At 26.4% G+C, this 17,143-nt stretch overlaps 1 pseudogene; it reads left to right on the top strand.

Moving 5' to 3' along the window:
• LOC129608240 (uncharacterized) overlaps window positions 1-17,143 on the top strand; it is a 164,300-nt pseudogene that overhangs the window by 143,955 nt on the left and 3,202 nt on the right.

The raw sequence follows: 17,143 nt of genomic DNA, 5'->3' as shown, positions 1-17,143 counted from the left end.
AAAAACTGAATATTGATTTTTGGAAAATTTTACGAGCTAATACAGAGTATTAGCTAATATGGGGTCAAATAAGAAAAAGAAAATGAAAATAGATAAGCAAAATTTTCAGGCGGCCAACAACATTAATTGCGCGACATGTCTAGAACTTGCAAAGTGAGATAATCAAGAATAAATTTGAAAAGAATTGTAAGAGTGTAATATGAGCGGACTGGAATCATTCAACGATTGTAAAAGAACGATTAGACAAATAGACAAATTAACATTATAAGCATATTTTCAAATTGTTGCTTTTAGAAATATGCTATGAAATAAATTTTTAATTGGAAGAGCTTTTGGAACAATTCTATAGGAACACAATAATTTGAGTATTGAACAGAAATAAATTAATTATTTTCTTTGTAGATAACAATAAGAATCCTAATTTTTCGCTGTAAATTCTATCTATTGTAACAAAATGTTGCCTGTAACTCTAACAGGTGGTTAAATATGATTCATAAACATTTCTACAATAACGTGTTAATATAATAAATGTCATGTTGAAGAGTTAATTCATGTTAATGTAACCCTTCCCTCCTTACTTATAAAGTGTGATAAACTACTTTATTATTTTTGACTTATGACTGACATTTCTTTTAAAAAATTTCACTCTCAGAATGTTATTGCATATACCCTTAGAGCTTTTATTGTACATACATGTAAGTTGTGTGAAAATATAAATTTTCTTTAAAATTTTCATTATATTAAGAAACACATACATGAATATATTAAGTACATGTTATTATTATGTAATATTACTAAAATTGAAGAAGGAAAGTATGGTGTGTCAGTAAGCGTGTATTCAACATCATGTGGGCTTGTGTGCGATGCATGTTTTTAAGATTAATTTTACTTATTATACAGAATTATAATTAGATTCATTTTAATTTTTAATAATCATTCATTTTCATTTACTTTATTTCTCTTTACAGACTTCATAAATTTTCTGAGAATGATGAATTTTTAAAGAAAGAAGAAATTTTCCAGATATAATTTTTTGCTGAATTACAAACGTTTTTTTTTAAGAATAAAATTTCAAAGTATTTTCAATTCATTTTTGGTTTTATATTTATACTTCAAAAACTCCTAATATGAAGGTGTGCCACCGATATGGATGGAGAAAATCGGATTATACTTAACGTTGGTGGAATTAGGTATGTATGCCAAAATTTAATTTCTTGTAACATTATAATTCATTATATTAATTCCACATCATTTCCAGGATTTTAAAATCGTACTCTTTTTTTAATTCACAAAATCGTTGTCGAATTGAAACATATGCGATTTTAATAAAATTTTACTAGAGAAAGAATAAGTTTTGGGAATTACGGCAAAAATCGGAATGTATCGAATAATTTACTTCAATATAAAATACAGATATACCAATTTCTTGAGTCCCTTTCAACTTCCATCCGATTAGACGCCTTCTTTCCATTTCGCTAATTCTTTTCAGTTTATTTAATTGGCCCTATTTTGAACGAGCTATAAGGATTTTAAAGTTTAGAAGCAGCAGATAGCTGTTCCACCAATTTATCTTGATCTGTTCTTTTCAGTCACCGAAAATGAGCGGAACACAAAAAACCAATGTTCTGAATCAAAAAATTACGTTCCTAATCACTTTTGAGCAGGGACCCACATGACGGCCAGAAAGTCAATTGCATTGATACATTCCTTTTTAAGAATGGGTCTGACTAATCTAACGAAAAGGTCTTAAAAACAACCCTCCAATGTAGCGCAAAATAGGCCTTTTAATACTGTAGTGTCCAATAGTCCTGATGATGCTTATGATCTGGGTATCAGAACCGACCACCATCCTCCTTATCCAATATATCACATAAACATCAATAGAACACTATAAAACACAAAATTTTTAATTATTTCTTTTTTTCTACAATTAATTTTGATTGTATAGGTACGAAACATACAAAGCAACATTAAAGAAAATTCCCGCAACCCGTTTGTCACGTTTAACAGAGGCACTTGCAAATTATGATCCCGTTTTAAATGAATATTTTTTTGATAGACATCCTGGTGTTTTTGCTCAAATATTAAACTATTATAGGTAATTTAATTTTTTTATTTATTATAATAATAAATAGTGATAAATTTTTCATTTGTGGTGATAATTAACTATAAAAAAAATCGAAATAATTGCAAATATAATTTTAATTAAATCAATTTGTTGCTTGATGTATTTTGGGGATTTTAATCCTTCGAAATATGTAGGTTCAATTAATTTCAATATTATCTTGCAACTCTAGAGCGTATTTTTAGTTCTACTTGTAATGCCACCCTTAATAATTTGCACAAAATTTAATTTTGGTAATAAAAGCTTTTACTTAGTCTGTTAAGATACTTGGCACTGTGAAAACTTTTCAGTGTGCCAAATTTTATAACAGAGCAAGTTTATTTTCATATCAAATGGTTTTGCTCCTACTACTTTTTGTAAACTACTTATTTTTTTGAGTAAAATCACTAATTGTAAGTAATTTTCCTCAATTTTGCTCTTTCATTGAGTCCATTGCTACTAAATCAAATCAAATTTACACTGCTATTCCAAAATTTGGAATTTTCAATTCAACTTTATAAATTTTAAAAAGAACAATTTGATAATTACAAATCTTAGAGATATTTCACTAATTTACGAAAATTTGTAATTTTGTATGATCATCCATGTCTAATAACTTAAAATTCTACATATTTAGAACTGGTAAACTTCATTATCCAACAGACGTTTGTGGACCACTTTTTGAAGAAGAATTAGAATTTTGGGGTCTTGATTCGAATCAAGTGGAACCATGTTGTTGGTCAACCTACAGTATACATAGAGATACCCAGGTTAAATTATTTTTATTTTTATAATCACTTATATGCAATTTCTTTATCAAAACTAATTATTTTACAGAATACCTTAGCAATTTTAGATAAATTAGATATTGATAATGAAAAGCCATCTGAAGAACAGGTAGCTCGACTTTTTGGTTTCGAAGATGCTCTTATAAATGGTGAGTTAACATGTTGGCAACGAATTAAACCGAAAATATGGGCGCTTTTTGATGAACCAGCCAGTTCGACAAGCGCAAAGGTAAAAAAAAAAACTATCCAAAATCAAAAGTTCTTATAACGTCCAATATTTCACTTAAATATTATAGATTGTCGCTGGTATGTCGGTTTTTTTTTATATTTATTTCTGTGATATCATTTTGTTTAAAAACTCATCCCGGTTTTCGTGTTGAGTTTCCAACTCGTGTACCTACGTCCAGTGCTTCAATAACAACTGCCACAACAACAACAACTGCTACTGATTCAAATATTATTATACATGATAATTATATGAATTCAAGTGGCAATGATAATATAAATAGTAATTCAACATATTCATCAATGTTCTTAGATCCAACAAGATGGAAAACAATTACTGGTGGTACAAATAATACACAATATTTTAATCAATTAAAAAATATAAATTCAACAACAATACCAATACAACGGCAAAAAGGTTCAACTATTGCAACATTACATTTTAATTATACAAAAGAGAATGGTAATAAATATTATACGTCCTTGAGTCCTGGTGATAAAATTCATATTGTTGCAAAACCAATCGATGGTATGAAATCAACAGTAACAGGACAAAGCCATAATATCAATCAAAAAAATAAAATTCCAATATTATCACCAACATCATCAACATCACAATCAACTTCATCATCATCGCCAAGAAAGAAAAGATTCTTTGATAATGAATATTATTCAGATGAATTTCTTGAAGACCATTCGGGTACATACGGTTGGCGTGGCAATAATGGGCAACCTCATGAAGCATTTTTCTATGTTGAACTTGTTTGTAATGTTTGGTTCTTTTTTGAAGTTATTATAAGATTTGTGGTGAGTATATGTGGTTGTTTTTTTTTTTGGTTTTATTAAATATTGACAAGGGTTTTGTGCAGATCCTTTTACTATTTTAATTGTGAAAACATAAACAGAGGGAGAAATAGTATAAATAAAATAAACTTGGTCACAAATACGTCAATTTCTACTTTAAAAATTACATTACTCTTAATTAATAACAAATTTCAAATTAGTTTTGTGTTTTAAATTAAAAGCGAGAATGAACCTTACCATTTTGTTCTTTACTAATTTATTGCTGTACATACACTAATAGCTGCTCCCCTCTGTATTTATATTTGGATTAAGCACCTAAGATCTCAAATTATTTTGTATGACTTGAGCACATTCATTTCATAATTAGGCATCTCATTTAATTTTAATGCGTTCTTCTTATATAAAAAGGATTTCATGTTATAATACGAGTAATATCAAACCTTCCGCAACATAAAATTCTTCATTCAATGAGTTTTTAATGAATTCCAGAATTTTCATGTGAAAAATTTTTTCTTTATCTCATCGTCTTCCCAAAAATCGATTTTAAATATTTTCGATTCTCAATTATTTTTTCATTAAATTTTTTTTTTTCCATTCAAATTGTAATGAGAACAGGGATAAGAAGAGAACAAAATGTTGGAAGAAAAAATAATTGACCAAAACTTTCTTAAAATCATAAAATAATGAGAAGAACGTGCGGCGAATTCGTTACGCATTCAAGAAAGAGGATAATTAAATAAAGTGTTCTTATTGGAAAATAATTAAAATTTATAATTGATTACAGCTAATAAATTTAATTTGAAACGTTTTTATAACTTCAAAATTAAATTAAATTTTTTTCGTACGAAATTCGATTTTAATGGAAATATTTTGGATTATATTTTTGGTTTCTTAATTTGATTTTGTGAAGTTTCACGTAAATATAAATGAAATTTTTGGGCATTATATGACTCGCTGAGTTAATAGAGTTTTTGGTTTTTTAATCTTATCTAAGATTTGTAAAGAAGATTTCAGTATAGGCCAGTGAGTTTTAAAAATCATGGCTAACTTGAAAAAAGTGCTTTTCTTGAATGAAAATTTGTCGTCCGTCTTCTCTTCGGTCTTCTTTTCAAGTAGTAAAGCTTCAAAATTGATATTCTGAATTAAGTCTTACTTTATCAATCATATAGAATTGAATTTAAACCTATGAATACTTAGTAGCAACTTGTTTATTATTTTGCCTCGCAATCCAAACACATCGGAAATGCTCTCCAGTATACTGAATACCCAGTATAGCAGAACGGAAATGTATGTAATTTTCAACCAATCAACAACATTTTTCATATTACATTGGAATGTCTTCAATATAACAATGCTGTGGTGTACAATTCATTCAATTGAATAACAATGTTAAATTGCTAGTAGCAATTTTTGATTATGGTGTCTGCCAGTGTCAATATTTTCAATACTTTTCAATATATTTTTATTACTGTTTGAATCGTAAAACCTTTAGGAAAACATCATCATTTTTATTTTTCACATAAAATATTCATTCAAAATTCTAACAATTTTCTAATAATATAAAACATAATTGAAATTTTATTGCATAATTTATGATAAAATAATATAATTATGGTCGTTTTCAAATGGCATACTGATAATATCAATCATATAGAATTGAATTTAAACCTATGTATACTTAGTAGCAATTTGTTTATTATTAATAATTTTTGTAAAAATTCTCTTTTTATTTTATAGGTATCGCCAAATTGGTGGCAATTTATAAAATCACCTGTCAATATTATTGATTTTACAGCAACATTAAGCTTTTATACAGATGTTATGCAACGTATGGGTGAACATGCTGGTTTACTTGAAGCATTTTCAATTGTTAGAATATTACGTTTATTTAAATTGACCCGGCATTCGCCTGGTCTACGAATTTTAATACATACATTTAAGGCATCAGCTAAAGAATTAACACTATTAGTATTTTTTTTAGTATTAGGTATTGTTGTATTTGCTAGTTTAGTTTATTATGCTGAAAAATTACAGGTGAGTACCTACATGAGAACGTATTGTATATGTTTACTATATTTATTCGTTTCTCTTCATATTATTTTCATATTTCACTTTTATATTATTTTCAATTTTCATTAGTAGGCAATATTTTTTTTTTTTTTTTTTGAGTTTAATTTTAAATGTTGGATGATTTTATAATTTAAAGTAATGTAAATTAAAAAAAAAAATAGAAAAAAAAAACTTTCGTATGCAACAATGAGAAAATGGAGATTTTCAATTCAGTTTTTTTAATATTATAATTTTCTTCTTAACTCTTATATAAAACTTTAATTAAAAGCGTTTTTGACTTCTATAGAATTTCTTTTAATCATAAAGTAATAAATTAAAATTATTAACTGCCTTTCGATTCACAATTTTATGGTCTAAATCTGCTTACATTACTCTCTGCTCTTAAAACACTGAGACTTCTGTAAAATTTCAACCGAATTGATTGTAAATTCGGTTTGACTCCGATCTTGACTCTTCGACTCCGAATCTGGATCTTTGACTTCGACTCTGACGCTTGACTCCGACTCTGACTCTTTAACTCCGATAATGACTCTTTGTCTCCGGTTCTTGCTATTGACTACATTTCTTTATCTTCGACTTGTACTTTTTGATACCGACTCTAATTCTTTGATTCCATCTCTGGCTCTTTGACACGAGCTCCGACTGTTTGACTCCGACTTGAACTCTTTCAACCCGGTTCTGGCTCTTTGACTCCGGACCCGAGTCTCTAACTTTGGCTCTGAATCTTTTACCTGACTTTCTCTTGAATTCTGTTTCCAATTAAGTGTACCAATTTGGAATGGCACTGTTTATAGTCTGTTCATATTATTTTGTCGTACGGAGTCAAAAGATGATTTTTTTTATTTTAACTGCATTCTGTATGTAAATGTAAACTATTTTGAAAGCAATATCCCAAACAGCAGCCAAATATTATAAAATATAACAATATTTTCTCGCTACATAATATGAACCTGCTTTGGAATTCATTTTCCTTATTCGCTTCAATTATTCGCTTTTGAAGATAAAAAATATTTTTAACATCAATTTCATATGTATTTGCGGTTAAAAAGTAACCTTAAACCCAACCAGAATAAATAAAATTCTTTCCCTTTTCTTTTGCTGCTGGCTTATTATCACAATATGTACAAGGTTTTCAATTTTCTTTGTAAAAAATAAATTATATTTATAAGTAGAAACCCAGTAAGGTACAAAAAAATTATAATGGAAAATTTTTTGTTTTCTGTTTGTATAAAATAGCCACAATTTTCGCTTTATTAAAAAAATACACCTGAAAAAAAAACCCTAAAAAAACGTGATTAGTAATTTTCTCAAAATTATTTTTTAATTTAGAAAAGGAAAATGAAAAGTTAAAAAATCCGGGTGTTTTTTTGTATTTTTATATTAATAATTTTTTGTTTGTTCCTGGTGGTTTTCGTATAACGATTCAAAATGTTCATTGTCCTAAACAAATTCTATGAGCAAACAATCACCATTTTAAATGATAAGAAACGGAATACTTCAACTGCTGCATATTTACTCGGTTTGTAAAAATATTTCTCTAAAAATCTGAATTTCGTTTTCATTTTTGTCATTTTGAATAATACATTGCTATAAGAATCTTTTGAACATTTAAGGAAAATTAGAAATTTTATGGGAAAGATTGCGTAATAGCCTCGTTCAAATGACCAATTCACAACGTCAGGTAAACTACTCTTTTTATGATATTACGATTATGAATCACACATCTTATGATTATGAGAAATTATTCACATTCTATTATCTGCAATTCAACGTGAATTCCACCATTTTCTCGAATATGTTATTTTTTAATTGGAAATTGAAAGAAATCGAAATTCTATGCATACGTATAAAGTTTTTCCAGAAATTAAAAATATTATCATCCAAAACATTAATAGCTAATAAATGAAACTTCATTTTCATATTTCACACAAATTCATATACATCCCTAAAAGTATGCATTTTTATATAATATAAATAACAATTTTTAAGACTTAAAATCTTACAAGGGTGTTATTCATATTCTCGTATCAACAGATCTTTTCATAAACGACAAAAAATTCTTGTATACTGTTGAAATGAACTCTATACCACTTTTGATTGCCCGAGTGGAATTTCTATAAATTTCATATCTCATAATATATGCAATTTCACTTCTGTGCCGATAGTCTCTAAGCGGAAGTGTATTCAGTAGAACCGAATTTAAAACTGTAATTGTATTTTTTATATTTCAGCGTAAATAAGACGGACAAGTAAAATGATACAAATTAAACCCGTATTTGAAGAGGATTTTTTTTCTTCTGGTTGAAATCAGAAAAAGTAATAACACGAATAATATTAAGAATAATTTTTCAGGGTTATCAGAGTAAAATTATTTAAATAATATAAATTATCCTTAATAAGCCCAAAGCAATTCCTTTTGGTTTTTTTTTTGCGATATTTTCTTGTACAATTTCCATTTTCATTTTAAATTCTCGGGTTAAAAAGAAAAATAAAAAAATTTTTCATGTTTGTGTTTAAAATATTATAATTTTGCTTTAGGTGAAAAAAAAAACCAATATGATTTTCATTATGCATGTAATACGGGTCCTATGCGAAAACATTGTAATTGTAATACAAGATTTAAAAAATAAAGAGAAAGGAAATTGTGTTCTAGAAACATAAAACATTTCGTTCCTTGTAGTCTTTTAAAAGAATGGGTGAGGGAGGAAACTGCGAAGAGATTCGCTGTTTGATACGATTTTGTGGTGACATACCGACTGAGGAGCGAAATTCATGGTTGTGAATTATTCACTAACAAAGCAGAGCTATTCCAAGAGTAAGAGGTTCTACTACTACCGAAGGTACGGATAGTTTGTTGGTGAATATATAGGCGTTTTTGTTAAGACTGGGGAGTAGGTGACGGGTCACGAAAAAATCTTTTAAATTCAATTAAAGTAACAGAATTCACTAACAGAATATGCTGCCTTTTATTACACTAGCAAATCAGCTTCTTCATAACAATGTGCTTTGACTTATTGAATATGCTCAACTGTTCTACTCACCTTGTTAATTTTATTGAGATTGTTCGGCATCCCATCAGAGGTGGTTAATGTCGTTGCCAAATTATTCAAATATATTTGGATCTATTCATATAGTAGATACTCACTTTCCTAAACTACCACAATTTTCCTCATAATTGTTCACATTTTAGAAATAGTTTCCGGAATTTTTTATAAATATCAAAAGTTACTCATATAAAATTCATGTTTCATGTATACATACATACACATTGCAATTAGGCCAAGTGAAGTGATTAAAAAAATTAAAAAATTTTTAAAAATAACAAAGAAAAATTTATTAAAAATCACAAAATTAATTTTTTTTGCACTCTTCTTTTTTGATATTTCAAAAAAAATTATTTATTATTTTTAGTAACTATTCAAATTATACCGGATCACCATTGGTTTTTAGATTGATTATGAGACTTTTTGAAATTTGTTTTATAATTCCAGCATGAAATGGTATTAAAAAATATTTTTAAATAATTTTAAATTTTTAATTTAAAAAAAAAAAATATTAAAGGAATTTATGAGGTAAAAACAAAATATTTTGTATTTTAAGAAGCATTTAAATGCTATACTGACAATTTAAGATTTTGATGAAATTGAAAAAAAAAAAAAAAAAGTACGAACTGAAATATTAGGCGTAAATCTTTTTTTGCACCGGTGATGTTACTGTTAATACGATTTGGCTTCTTCTGGCGTTTAAATTGATTATCATAATACTCACTTCCTTAGTATATATGAAATTCACATAAACGATCCTATCGACACACAGAAATTTTGAACAACTTAATTGCCAAGGGGTTCAAAAATAAAATTATTACATTTTTTTTCTTTAATTTTAATTTTATATTTATTATTATTTCTATCAGGAAATACCAAATTGAATTTGCATGGTGCTCTCATTAATTGTAAGGAACAGATTCACTTTTACTCCCAGTACATTTTGAAGAATTCACACAGAAATTTTTGAGCTCCATGCAAACGAATTGAAACTAAACAAAATTTATAAAAAAAAACAGTCCCAATGTAAAATTTTTAATTTTTCTTTAACAAATTTTTTTTTTTATTTTTATATCTATCCTATATCCTATACAATATTTTATCCTCTTCTCATTGTTGCCACAATAAAATATAATTTTATAATCATTACTAAGTTCCAATGGGCTTACTTACCAAATATTATTATATTTAGTATTATAGTTACATAGATAGAAATAATATGAGATCGAAATAAACATTTTAATAATTTTAAAATGAGATTTAATTTCTGAATTGAATTTTAAATAAAACTATTATACTATCATGAGAATATATACAAGAGAGCATAAAAATTGATAGTATAAAAATTGTTATAGAAAAAATGTTTTATATAATAAAGGAAGAGAACAAAATAAAACAAAATATTCATTTATTTATGCTCAGTACAAAAATCAAATCTCATTTTTAAAATTATAATCCCAACAGGATAATCCTGATAATCAATTCAAAAGCATTCCGCTAGGATTATGGTGGGCTATAGTCACAATGACAACAGTAGGTTATGGTGATATGGCGCCAAAAACCTATGTAGGAATGTTTGTTGGAGCACTTTGTGCTTTAGCTGGTGTATTAACAATTGCACTGCCGGTGCCAGTTATTGTCAGTAATTTTTCAATGTTTTATTCTCATACACAGGTAAGTATTTTTTAATGTAACTGTTTTTTTTTTTGGTTTTGTGAAAGAAATATCGTAAAACGATAAACAAAATAATTATTATTGAAGAAGTTGTAATAATAAAATTATCATAAAAAATTGAGCGAATTCGCTCACTTTTTATTATAATTTACAAATTACAAGTTAGTAGAAATGAAAATATACTCAAATTTAGTTAGTGGGGTGAATTTCATTAAGTTCAACTGATAATGTGGACTTTTTAAATTAAAACAAGAAGAACAAATTGTTTTAAAAAAATTTTCATATGAGACATTGAGAGATAAGACTTTTCAATAGACACTCTCTTTTTAATTCGGTGAAAAGAAAACAAGCCGGATATGTGGGCTTATTTGTTACTCATAAATCTTAATATATCGTAATTTGTTTTTATTTTAGTACGTGCAAGCAATATAATTGTGTTTAAACTGCAGTCAATCAGAGTAAAGCCTAGCTAACGATTAAAATTATTCAGTAATAATTAAAATGTTCACAGTAAATAAGAAAAAGTATGCACGAGCTCAGTTGGTAAATTTTTAAAATTAGTTTAAAAACATTTCCTATATTGTAATAAGCATCAATGTTGGGAACTCAATTTGCAAAAGTTTACATACTAAGAAACTTAAAACGTACATTTATAAAAGTTGATTTTATTATTTCGAAAAAATCTAACTTATTTTCATTCGATTTTATTGCAAATATAACGCCAATATTAGAAACTATGTGATAAGTTTGTAATAAGTAGTTTAAGCTAATTGCATGCACTATAAATTAAGGAAATATTTTAAGAAACTAAATTTTACATTATATAAATTAATTTTTAAAGGCACGATCAAAATTACCTAAAAAACGACGACGTGTTCTACCAGTTGAACAGCCAAGACGTAAACGTGAACCAGGACCAGGTCAAAATCGTCGTGTTAATGCTATGAAACATCAACATGGACCAACTGGTGCTAGTGGTGGTAGTAGTAGTAGTAGTGGTGGTGGTGCTGCAATCGGTAGTAGCTCATATCATCCTCCGGCCATATTTAAAGATGCTTTTGGTAGTGCTAAAATAGGTAAATAAAATATTTTAATAAAATTAAAATTTTATTACGATTTTTGTTTTTTTTTTTTTATTGTTTCTTTTTGTGGTCATCGTTTATTAGAGCTATTTATAGTTTTTTCTTTTCTCCGTTTTACGTTACTATCAAAATTGAATGTTTTTCATCTCTAAATCTCCAATTTCTCTCTTCCCTCTGAAATCCACTTTATAATGATTCTATTTTGATTGAATGATCCTGTTAATAAATTTTGCTTTTCGTTCCTATTTGTAAATATTGTCCGCCATTTTGTTTCAAAATTTCCATTATTGAAGTGAGTTGTAAATAAATTCATTTTGTATTTTTAATTTTATAATTTGCACAAATAAAAAATAGAATAGAAAAATTATTTTGAAAAATTTGCAAATAAAAAAACAATAATAAAAATTTAGAATTATTTCAAACAATTGGCACTATTAAATATCTCATTAAATGTTATTGTATATATATATATTCATATGTATATAAAAAAAAAACCATTCACAAACTCAAAAAAAAAAAAAAAACAAAACAAAAAAAAATCACAAAAAACAAAAAGACAATTGTAAAGGTAAAACTACAAAATTCAACGATAATTCATCTCATGCTTCTCCTCCTCCTCTACCAGGACATGCAAATGGTGTTAATGTTATTGGTTTAAGTTTACAAGGACCATCAGTACCATTGGCTGTAATTAGATCACCTGGCTCACAACATAGTAAGTAAAAAAATATGTAATAATATTTTGGTGTTCAACAATAATATTAACTGTTAACCCTTAATTAAATGAATAGAAAATATTAGTGTTCATAATAATTATTATTCTTGGTATACACAAACTTTACCGAAAATAATCATAGTATTGTTGTGTCTTAGTGAACCTGTAATAATTAATTTTGTGTAAACTATTATTAAAAATTTAAGTTATTTTGAATTTTAACAATATTATAAAATAAGATACGAACAATGAGCCAACTAGATTGTATTAACGAATTCAACATTTTCGCAATGAAATTTCTCGAAAGCCTCTATGGTACTACACAACATCCATATGTAAAATAATAATTAGATTTTTACAATACTAGTTACATATAGTAAAATAATTTATTAAAAGTTAAAAGTATTTAATAGTTTAGCGGTATATCTCCAGTTTTTAACCATAATATGCTTACAGTAGATATTTACAGCGTGAGATATCAAAAATATAGAAAATATACACAATTTTTATTGATTACAAAACAAATCGATGGTGCCAAGAATCTGTAAATTTTTTTTTATTATAAGTATTTTTTGTTTTTTGAAATACATAAATACAAATTTTTATTTAAATAATTCCAATTAAGGTTAAAATTTATTCTGAAAAGTGTATCACAATTATTTAGTTAAAGTGTGATTTCTAAGTAGTTGTCAAATTTTAATTTCTCAATAATTGCAGTCACGCAAATTCTCTTTAGCAAAACAATGTGTTGGAGTTGCCGTATATCATTTAATGTGAATTAAATTTTACCTCATTTGAATATCTAATGTTTTCCAAGTGCTACATAAAAAAAATACCACTTTACTAATAATTGACACACTCTTCAGAATTCATTTATTGACTAATTAGACTAATAAAATTTTATATATAGAATTTTTAAAATTAAACCGATCTATTAAAATTAAACAGATCTTCTACTTCTTTCTAATTTACTTATAAACATTTTTATAAAAATGTTTGTATTGAACTTAACTCTTGTCACTAAAAAAGCTTATAATTAACTGTAGCTAATAAAATGTGACATAACTCCTTTTTTTCTTTACTATAAATACGATTGATTACTAACACCTATTGTTCTTTTACTGAAATTAAAATTTTTTATATGAACCTTTTAGAATTTAGTCTCCCTAAAATTATTAATGAGCTGATAATATAATATATTGTACATTAACCCCTTTATTTCGTATATTATCGTTCTTTTTTATGTCTTAATAAATAAAGCATGTCTTAGAAATAACTATTGAAGTTCAAAGTCCTGTTGTAAATACAAAATGAAATTATATTCTTAATTACAAAAACTTATATTAATCGTGGTGCATGATGGATACAACGTGTCCGAAAGGGTTAAGCCATATTGAATCGACAAATCTGGTAAAAAAATTTTTAAATTTAATGATATTTAAATATTCTTATATATAAAATCGCTTTCAGTCTTATACTACAAATTTCATTAGAAAAATTGAATTAATGTTGAAATTTTTAATCCGAGAAATTCTGGCAAAGAAAAGCCCTCACACAATTATTAATAACATAAAATTTTAACGTAGGTTTTTTTTAAAATTAAATCTCGTATTTTACTTCAAGTTTTAACAATTAAATTAATTTTATTTCTAAAAGAATTTCTGGTAACTGTGAGCACTTATTATTTTTAATTTCCTGTTTTTTTTTCGAATTTTATCAAAATAATTATTTAGATAAAAATATCAGCTATACATTGGACTGTAAAATTAAAATATAATCATACAATAAGTAAAAGGAAATTAAAAATGGAAATTGTAGAAAATTTTTCTCGATTTTACAATAATTTTGTAATTTTCCAGTGAAAAATGGAGGATTTTAATAAGAAAAATACTTAATACAAAAAATAACAACTGATTTGATTTTAACGCCTAATATACATTCTTACATGGTGTGGGTCGCCTCTTTTATAAACACAAAAATAACAGATACCTACAAATTCTATTCTATTTAAAATAAGTTCTCATTGTTATACGATTACTTTCACCTTTAAAATCAATTACCGTTCTAACATAATGCATACTCCATAATATTTTTTGTATAATCATCCTTATAGAACACAATATAGATGAAGAAATCATATCCCTTAAGCGTTCAGATAAGAGGTAAAATAAGATAAACACATTTCGGTTCAAAGCTCAATCTTCTTGTTATTTTTTTCTAAAATGATCTAGTAAAACTCATGCCAATATATAAGACGCACAATGACTGTATTTTTTTTTATAATCTTGAATGTTATATAAGCAAATTAGAAAATTCTTGCCATTATAGAATTTCCTCATCTTCTCATACATGGAAATCAATATTTTTTTAACTGATTAAAAGTTAATTTTAATGGTAATATAACCAGTTTTAATATTTTCATCAAAGTTAACAAAAAAGTTAAGGAAAACAGAAACGTATACATAACAAGGTAAAATTTTCTTGTTTTTATAAAACAGAAAAAGAGGATGAAAAGTTCTGATGTGGTCAGCACATAATCTACTTTTTAAATAACACTTAGAAATTTGAAAAAAAAAACTGTTCCTGCGAAATGTTCGTGAGGGCTTCAAAAAATAACCTTAGATGAGGATAAAATTATAAATTTGCTTATTTTCCCCAAAATCTTCTTTTAAAATTAATCAATATTTGAATGGAGAGAAAAAAATTGGATCTTAATCGCGCTAACAAATTTCTACTTAAGGTTGAGCTGAAGATCTTTCTCTTATAAAAAGGTTGATCAGTTCATGAATGTCCGTATAATGAACTAAAATATAAAATTTCATTAGCATCGCGTGTATCAAAATTGAAATAGAGGAGTGCGCGGAAAAACGACAGATTGTTTAACTGACACAATTACCGACTATAGTTTGTTTACATTCATTGAACACGAATAAAGGCATTTACTCGGAAATCTCGACATGTTAAATTTGACATGATTAAAATACCTGTTTTATTGGATGCATTAGTGGTCGCTAGAAAAAAAAAGAGGAGAAAAACCTTTAAAAACAATTTTTTAAAAATAATTGAATTTCTTGTTTCTCTTAACAATATTGATACATACACAATACACACATAAGTATACGATTATAATCAGGTCTTCCTAAATGGAATTTTGTAACTCGTTAAATGGAATTGTGTGTGTGTATGTACTTAAAAGTATGTTAAATATTTCGTATATTAAAAATGTTAAAGTTAATAAAAGTTAAAATTTAATTTATAATCCAAGTATAAGGATGTAGAATTTCATATAACAATAAGAAATATTGAAGAAATTCCTGATTTGCAAATTTCTTAGAAAATTCTCGTAATATATGGATTCTTGTAATAATATATTTCAGTACATGTATGAAAGTTATTTTGAGTAAATGTAATTTGAATTGAGCAGAAAAAAGAGATGATTACATAAAAATTTAAGGACATTATTTGCAGTATTAAGGGCGAAGAGCGAGAAATTTCATATAAAGACAAAAGTTATACATCGTTTTGTATATTGCGGACGTAATTGTATGTTTATGTCCCCACAGCTCCAACCAGCAAGCTGTATATAACGATGGTATTATACGATAAGCAATAAATAATTATATTTTTAATTAAAGAGAAGAACCTGTACTGCTTTGGGTGTAAAATTAAGAAAAACCTGGAAAGTTTTGGGAAATCTTTGTTTCTCATATTAGTAGAGTTATTAGTAGAGTTAGTGTCGTATAACATAGCCATTTTTTTCGAAGTGTTTTGAATTTTAAGTCTATAATCCCGAAAATACTATGAAAATGCTAAAAAATTCTATTTTGTACATATTATTTCTAAATCTATCTCGACATAACCGCTTTCCTAATTGTGAAATTTTATATACACATGCAATATGTACTGGATTTGTAAGTTTAATTCCTTGTATATCACGTTATTATTTTCTTAAAAAATTTGCCATCCTGGGTTTGAAAGCCTAATCTAACCAATACCCAAAAATGTTAAGGTCTGATACTCAAGTTAACTGAAATTTTTAGAATTTTTAGAAGCTTAGTTATAAATTCCTCAAATTTTCTAGACTGCTGCAATAAATATGATTTTGTGCCCTGGTTATGTTCACCTTCAACTAAGAACAGTCTTTTAAGAGATATTCAAACTTTAAATAAGTTTTACAAGGAAATTTTTATTTTAAAGATTCCTCATCTCAAAATATCATTCTAATGATAAGTATCTTTTTTTTCATAAAATCTTTATATTGGTACAATATTACAAATTATTCTTATTCAATAAATTAATTAGAAATCTAACACATGTTCATAGTATTTACTAGAATATTCCACTCAAACTCCATAGATATTGTTTGCAACATAATTTTACACAAAAATCTTTATCTGATGTTAATATAAGGCTAATTTTTATGAATCCAATTTAATAATATAAAATCTAATTCTAATTCAATGCGATATCATGTAATTTATCACCAGTAAAATGTGATATTTCTTAAACAAAATTAAAGAAATTAGAAGAACACATCTATGCTCTTCAAAATTGTTGTTCTATTTCGAATATATTAACTAAGGATACGGGATAATATAAGTGGCAATACAAACAAAAAATTTTATTTGGAATAAGAC

The sequence above is a fragment of the Condylostylus longicornis genome, unplaced genomic scaffold (genome assembly GCF_029603195.1).
Source record: "Condylostylus longicornis isolate FDR11 unplaced genomic scaffold, ASM2960319v2 ptg000031l, whole genome shotgun sequence".
In the NCBI taxonomy this organism is placed as follows: domain Eukaryota; kingdom Metazoa; phylum Arthropoda; class Insecta; order Diptera; family Dolichopodidae; genus Condylostylus; species Condylostylus longicornis.
The sequence above is the reverse complement of the archived record's forward strand: the minus strand, read 5'-3'. Positions and strand labels throughout refer to the sequence as shown.